The sequence below is a fragment of the Arachis ipaensis genome, chromosome B09 (genome assembly GCF_000816755.2).
Source record: "Arachis ipaensis cultivar K30076 chromosome B09, Araip1.1, whole genome shotgun sequence".
NCBI classification, from domain to species: domain Eukaryota; kingdom Viridiplantae; phylum Streptophyta; class Magnoliopsida; order Fabales; family Fabaceae; genus Arachis; species Arachis ipaensis.
This window is the reverse complement of record NC_029793.2, coordinates 109,246,163-109,254,841: the sequence shown is the minus strand read 5'-3', so window position 1 is coordinate 109,254,841 and position 8,679 is coordinate 109,246,163.

Here is an 8,679-nt window from a genome sequence, read left to right as displayed (position 1 = left end):
TGTTATTTTTGCATAATATAATAATAATAATAATAATAATAATAATAATAATAATAATAATAATAATAATAATAATAATAATAAGAAAGAAGAAAAATGAGAGAAAGTATAAACTGCCCCCTTTATAACCGGACATGTCGGATTAGCTACCGGACTTGTCAGGTTTGACTTTATAATCGACAGATGATGAGATTCATCGGCCATAAGACAAACATGCATCATGTACATTTGAGTGATTTGTTTGAGTATGTTTTGTTTTGGCGTGCCTAATTGTTCAACTGTAATTAATTGCTACTTGTTCTATCTGTTGTAACTGCTACCTCTATTTGTGTTTTCTTTGTCTGAATTATATGTGTTTGCAATTGAGAGATCCCTCATGGTGGCCGAGGTGATGCTGAGGGTAGTTCCACCGGTATTTCGGAAGGTTAGAAGAGATGGAAAGTGAAGTATTAGATTAAAGATGGATTTAGAAGTTGAACACATTAGATAACTTACATAATTTATGGTTTAGAATACTTTCTTAAGTTTAATTCTGAGTGTCAGAATTCTAGGAATGCCTCTAACTTTCTCGAGATCTTATACATTATGTACGTTGGCACCTTTACCATACTGAGAACCTCCGGTTCTCATTCCATACATATATTGTTGTTTTTCAGATGCAGGTCTGGAGGCACCACACTGAACATTTTGGAGGCCTTCTTGAAGCAAAGAAATATATTTTTTCGTTACTCATTCAGTTTCTACTTGTATATAATTGTACATAATTGTTCTTTGTATTTTATACTTTGTCCCTCCTAGAGGTTGACTTGGAGAAACAGGTGTTTATTTTACGTTTTGGGTTGTATTTTGGAATATACATACATACATACATACATACATACATACATACATATATATATATATATATGTATGTATGTATGTATGTATGTATGTATGTATGTATGTATGTATGTATGTATGTATGTATGTATGTATGTATGTATACACTGGCCGGCCTTAGATTTGCAGGTTGAGTTCGGAGCTGGTTATCTATATTTTGGAATTTTGATCCATATATGTTTTTAACCTTCCTTTCGATCTTGCTTATCCATCTATGCTTATCTTTTGTGAGTGATGCAATTTCTGTTTCATTTTTTATTAACTTCTCTTTCAAGGCTCCTAGTTATAATTTCCTTCTATTATATTATTATATACGTATTTTTACTTTTAGAGGTCGTAGCGTCTTGCCACCTCTAATTTACGTCCTAGGCATAGCTCTATGTAGTAGGATATTATATTATGGTATCAGAGTAGTTCGTTCCTGTAGAGTCTGAGGAACAGACTGACTATGCTTCTGGGCATATTCTAGGTGTGTGTATATGCTGATTAGGATATCTAACTGATATATGTGGCATATTACGTCCTCGGCATATTTGGTGCAACAAAACTGTTAGTTTCATGGACTCCCACAAGAAGACTCAAACTTATTCATCTCTAATTTCCTACAAATCTGTGATACGGTGAAGGCTAATGGAGTCCATCCTGATGTCTATCGGTTATTGTTGTACGGGACTGAGCTAAGAAGTGGCTTGATACACAACCCAAGGAGAGCCTGGATACATGGGATAATATAGTCAAAGGCTGGCCAAGCTAAGGACCGATGTTTAGACATTCAGGCAACAAGATGGTGGATCTCTCTATGAGGCTTGGGAGAGGTACAACGTGATGCTTAGATGGTGCCCTTCCGTAATGTTTTCGAACTGGATACAGTTACAGATTTTCTATGGTAGAATTACTCAGGCCTCCAGAACCTCTTTAGATAATTCTACAGGAGGATCTCTTCATATAAAGAAAATCACTGAAGAGACTCTAGAGTTGATTGAGATGGTTGCTAACAACCAATATCTATATTCTTCTGAGAGGACCACCATGAGGAAAGGAGTCATGGAACTGGATGCTTTAGATACCATTCTTGATTAGAATAAAGCCATGTCTCAATAGATAAATTCCATTACTCAACACTTGGGTGGACTATAAGTTTCAACTATTAATATCCAAGATGCTCCCTATGACATGAGTGGTAGATTTTCTTAAGGTGATACTTTTGATTATGGTCAAATTCTCTCTGAACAGGTTAATTATATGAAAAATTTCTTCATACCCCTAATAATGATCCGTTCTCCATGACTTATAATTCAGTGTAGAGGAATCATCCATATTTGGATGAAAAAATCAACCATAGAGGTACCATAATTTCATAACAATCAGAGCCATCAGAATAATTTCAACCAGAGTGATTTCAACAACAGCAATCCACGATCCAGTTCTAAAAATCTTTCGACTTGGAAGGTTTAGTTACTGAACTCTCCAAGAATACTATTAGTTTCATGCAGGAAGCCAGAGCTTCAATTAGGAATTTGAAGGTTCAAATGGGTCAATTAGCCATAAAAGTTGCTGAAATTGATAAGCGGTCCACCAATACCTTTCCTAGTAACACAATTTCAAATTCAAGAGAGGAGTGCAAGGCTATCACCTTGATAAGTGGACAAGTGGTAAGTACGGAAGCATAAGTTACTGAAGAGCCGGTTGAAAAAGAAGCTCCAGAGAAGGCACAAGCCAAGGTGAAGCACGCCCCACAAAGGCACCCAGACAACCCTTTTTTTATTGAAATTGAGCTACATAAAGTCAAGTCTCCAGTACCTGAATACAAGCCTAAAATGTCATATTCTCAGAGGTTTTAAAAGGAGACTAAGAACAAGCATTTTCAAAGTTCTTGGAAGTCTTCAGAAAGTTGCAAATCAATCTTCCTTTTGCTAAGGTTTTGGAGCAAATGCCTCTCTATGTTAAATTCATGAAGGAGTTGCTGTCCAAGAAGAGGACTATAAAGAGAGATAAGATAGTGGTCCTGACCAAGGAATGTAGTGCCTTAATTTAGAGTAATTTTCCAAGGAAGATGCCAGATCTAGGAACCTTTCAAACTCCATGTACCATTGGGAGAAAAAAATCTTTGAGAAAGCCTTATGTGATCTGGGTGCAAGCATCAATTTAATGCCTTTGTCTGTAATAAAGAAACTGCAAATGAAAGAAGAGAAACCAACAAGGATAGCACTACAAATGGCAGATAAATCTTTGAAGAGTGCACATGGAATAGTGGAGAATATCTTGGTCAAAGTAGAAAGCTCTTCCTCCCAGTGGATTTTGTAATTCTTGACATGGAGGAGGATGAAAATGCCTCTATAATCTTAGGAAGACCATTCCTAGCCATTGGGAGAGCTCTGATTGATGTGGAAGAAGGTGAATCAATGCTGAGGGTGCATAAAGAGCATTTGATCTTCAAGGTTTTTAAACCCATACATCACTCAGGTGAAGAAGCTACGGCAACTGCATGAAGATTGAGTTCACTAATCCAAATCTCCAAGAACCCCCTGATGATGTAAAACAAAGTTTGCAGCTCAAGCCTCCCTTGGTGACAATCAACAAAATTTTCCCTGACATGAAATCTAAGTTTAGTGTTGGGAGTGCAGGGTGTCGGGAAAGGGCTCCCCAGAAGAAAGTACCCAGGGGATGGAGAAATAAAAAGATCTTCACTGAAGGTTTCTCCCCAGGGTTAAAGGTAATGTTGGCTCGTAATCCAGTATTGCCTCATATAGTAAATAGAATCCTCTCTCTTGAGCATATTGAGCTACATCAAGGGGACATAGGGAGAAAATTCATAGTGAGATGGGAGGATTTGAAGCACTATGATCAACCCCACCTTAACAAGAAATCAATTGTTCAGCTAGTGACGTTAAAGAAGCACTTGTTAGGAGGCAACCCAATCATCCGTATCCTTAGATTTTCTATTTATTTTGATTTTATTTATTTGGTTTTATTCTCTTATAGTTTTTATTCTTTTTACGTTTTTTTGTAATTTAAAGTGTTGAAAACAGGAACAGGTGCAATCAGAAAGGAGTTCAAAACACTCTGGAGGGGATTTGCTTTAGATGCCCTGGCGCCAAATGCCGCAACTTGGCATTTAGCGTCGGGAAGGCACAAAAATTGAGGAATGGTCACCGAAGGCTGGCGCTAAATGCCCCGACTTAGCGTTTAGCGCCGTCGTGCACATATTTCGAAGAGCAACTATTGTGGAGGTGGAGCTAAACGCGGCAACATGGCATTTAGCGCTGGGAAAACCATCAACATTTCAAACCTCTCTATTGGGTGCATACACACACTATTGTGCGTACGCACAACCTATGCTTCAACTAGATAATTTGCCATTGTTCATGTGGTGCTAAACACGGGCATATAGTGTTTAGCACCAGGAGGAGGATCACCAACTCCACACTCTCTGCAGGGTGCACACGCACACAGCTGTGCGTGCACACAAACCTTCTCCTTTCACTCAGTATGCGTACACACGGACCTGTATGCGTACGCACAAGCATATTTTTTTCCAAAAAAAAAAAAATAGTGAAAACGCACTGCAGGTGCTAAACGCCGAGCCTGGCATTTAGTGCCAGTAGCGCCTCAGCGTCGATTTGAAGTGGGGATTTGAATTCGAAAAAAATGAAATCGTGGGCCGCACACTTGAACACCCCCTTTTTCCACTAATCAGCAACACTCCCCTTCCTTAAATATGTCCTTCCGATACCGATAACCCTCCCAACCGTTACCCCTTCACCAACCCCCCTTCAATTTCCCCAACCCCATTCAATTCCATTTAACTTCCTTTACCCCTTCCCCTTTCACCCCAACATAACCCTTCCCCCTTCTTCTATATATACCACTATTTTTATCTTTTTTTTACACTACCACAACAATTCCCCCTCACTACTACTACCTTTTCTACCCACTTCATCTTTACTTCCATTTACCTCCCTTCACTTTTTCAATTTCTTAATTCCCTCTCCACTTACCTTGCCTTTATTTTATTTTATTTTATTTTGCATACCCCTCTTTTCTTCTCTTTGTTTTCCTGCTTCCACACACCTTACCAGTTTTCCCCATTTCTTGTCCCCTTGTCCCTATATACTTCTTCTTCTATTTTCTATTTTTCTTTGCTCGTGACAAATAAAAGCTTTAAGTTTGGTGTGGTTCCGCTGTTTTTTCTTTGATCATTATTTATGGCACCCAAGGGAGGAAAGTCCTCTTCAAGAAAGAGAAAAGAGAAGGCCCTTATAACTGGTCCTTATGATGCTAGCCGATTCAGTTCCAAGGTGCATGAAGAGCACTTTCATGAAATCACCCGTAAGAAGAAAATGATCCTAGAGGTGCGATTCGATCTTAAGCCGGATGAGTATTAGGAAATCAAGGAGGAGATACAGAGGAGATGCTAGGGAACACTGTGTAACCCGGTGACTGAAGTGGGCCAACTGATGGTCCAGGAGTTTTATGCTAATGCTTGGGGTACATACAAGCATGTGAAGGGTGTGAACTCCATCCTCAAGAACTGGTGCACCATGGTCAGAGGGCAGATTTTGGAGTTCAGCCTAAGGAGTGGGAAGGAGGCACTTCAATTACCACCTTCGGGAGATGATCCCTACTCTTTTTCTGAGAAGGTCAATAGCGACTGGAGGTCAGAATAGATACTTGCAGACATATGCCTTCCAGGAGCTCAGTGGAGGCCTAATTTTGAGGGGCAACCTTCGCAGTTGGGGGGACAAAATCTGAGACCGGTAGCTCAGGGGTGGTTGGAGTATATTCAGTGCTCTATTATCCCGATGAGTAACCATTCTGAGGTTACTATAGACTGGGCAATGCTGATCCACTGTATCATGCTCGGGAATGAGGTGGAGGTAAAGCGAGTGATTCCACAGAAGATATACAGCATTGCTTCTAATGCCTTCACCCATGCCAAGCTGGCATTTTTGCATCTCATCTACCGCCTCTATGATGCCTCCAAAGTGCACATAGAGCATGACACCCTCATTCCTATAGAGAGACCGATCTCTAAAAAGACCATAGAATATGTTTGGGAGTATGCACAATCCCGAGAGAGAAGCCAATTCCCCTACCTCAGAAGGAGTAGCCTATGCTGCCTCAAGGACACTATTTCCCACCACAGGAGTACTGACATCAGCTGACTTGCTCCATCGAGCAACTGAGGGTGAGCCAGGATGGTCATAGTGCTCTTCTTCAGCAGGTTCTGATAGAGCAGCAGAGTTAGCGCCAAGAGCTCACACAAATGAGATTGGATTTTGGGCCATTGAGAGGATATTTGGGAGCTCATCTCGACGGAAGAGACTACCACCAGGATGACTGAGGTGGTCGAGTTTCTTTTTATGCTATTTCCTTTTTTTTGTTTTTATTTGTTATTTTCTATTTTCTATTGCTTATTTTTATCCTTTGCATGATCTTTAATATTTATAGTTTCTTAGGTATTTTAGTTTAATTCAGTACTTTTATTTTTGTTTTAAAAAGATGCCTCATGTACCGCTCACTAACCTTAAATTCATAAAGAAAAAAAAAGAAAAAATATAGTGTAATACAAGAGTGGTTGAGTTATATATAGAACTATCTTATTTAAATTGATGTGGTGGTATTTATCTATGGTTTTGAATGCATAAAAAATAACAGTGCATATTTTATTTTGAAGTAAAGGATGTTAATTCATGAAGAATAGAAATTTAGAGAAGTATTATGAATTCTCTAAATAAAACAAGAAGATGATCCTTGGAACAAAAGAAATAGCAAGAAAAAGAAAATAAAAGCAAGGCACAAGGCTCTGAGCATTAATGGCTAGGAAGGTTAAAATTGATCAAAGCTCAAAGGTTAAAATTGATCTTTTGCTTTAATTGATATAGTGATATGATTGAAAACTTGTGACACTTGACAGTGATGTGAGGGCGTGGCTATGCCTCCAAAAGAATACCGAGCGTCAAAAGGAACAAGGAACATGAAGAAAGAGAATGTAGTGTTTAGGGATTTAAAAAACTTTAAAAATCATTATACTACTAATATTTTTTATAAAAGTTAGGGGCCAAGCCTCCACTTGCCCCCTCCCCCATGTATCCGTCCCTGCTCACGACTCACGAGCCATTGCATGTTCATACTCTTCTTCCAATCGGTGCTCACAATCGCTGTTTCCTTTGAAATCAAGAATGAAAAACTATTCTCCAGCATAACCTCTTCCTCTCTCTTTCTTTGGATCATGATTTATTCTCCTTCGAACCTTTCTCAATCTTAATCTAATTCTAGGATTTTATTATTCTCAATTTTGGTTGTCTCTTTTTCATTTCATGCTTGTTCTGATTTCGTTTTAATTTTGTTCCAAGATATTGCCTGCATAAGAAAGTAACATTATTCTAGTTTGTTCATAGTGTGCGTGAGTGATTGAATCAGAACTGCAAAGAGAAGGAGAAATTCCAAGAACAAACCCACCGATCACCACCAGTTTTCCACGTCGGAAGATCTCTGTAAGCACAAATCTCAATCCTCTGATTCTTTTGATCTGATTCCCGTTATTTTTGTTATTGTCGTTTATTTACAAAATCATTTAAATTATATTCAGCTAGTTTCAAATTATAATTTTAAGCTATGTTTTTGTTCAACTGATTTATTGATTCAGAGTTCAGAAGCAAGGTATTTCTTGATACAAATGTTTATTGAAAAACTTTGTTTATGGAAGATAGCTTTATTTATGTTAGCTATTATAATTTATTATCATTATGTTTCTTAGCTTGTTATAACTTATTACTACTCTTTTCCACCAGGTTGTGTCAATAAGCTATGGAATTTGCATCTATGATGATCTATGTGAGTTAAGCTTCACACTTTTTTTTTCGCATACATTAGAAAATAATGGCTAAAAAGGGATAGCACCTATTCGCTGAAATATATAGCAGTTATTACAAGGTCTGTAAGACCCGGTTAATTAACGGCTAATTAACCCATATATGAGAATTTATTCTAGAAAGTCAAAAATAATATTTTTATGGCTAAATGTGATAAAGGAATTTGAGACGAGAATTTCGGTACCAATTTTATAGAAAACGGACCAAGATTGGACCGAACGGGCCAAACCGGGCCAACTGGACCCAAAGTGGGCCCTTGGCCCAACATAACTAAACCAAAACCCTAGTTTTCAGCACTCTCTCTCCTCACAACACACTCAAACACGCTGAAAACTAATATGGAGGGGGAAAGAACACTCTCTCAAGTTCTCTCCCTTGGTTGATCTTCAAACCACCATAACTTTTGATCTAGAGCTCCGATTGCCGCTCCGTTTATGGCCACGCGTTCACCGCGGAGAGCTCTACAAAACCCATACAATTAATCTTGAGGTAAGCCATGTTTTACTGTTCGAAATTCCAGCCCTTGATTTCGAGTTTCATGAGCAAAAATGTTGAGATTTTGGGTTCTTTGATGTTATAGGACCCAACTCTCTTGAAGGAGAAGGTTAATCTTATCTCCTTGCACCTTGGGTGTGGTAAGATTCTTAATCCTAGTGTAATTTGTTGTTCTATGAAAAGGATGGTGTAATGTATAATCTATGCCCTTTGGCTTTGGTATGGAATCGGCTAAAGGGTTCGAGTTGGCCTCGTGAAGGTTTGGTGAACAGGTGTTCGAGAGTTCCATAGTTGTGGAGGTTCTTGTCTAAAATAGTGTGTTTTGGGAGAAGGTTCGAAAGGTTTTAGTGGTTAGTTCGAGGTTATAAGTGTATATGTGTTGGATTCGGTGTTAGTAGTATGGGTATGTATTGTAGAGTTATGGGTTTGG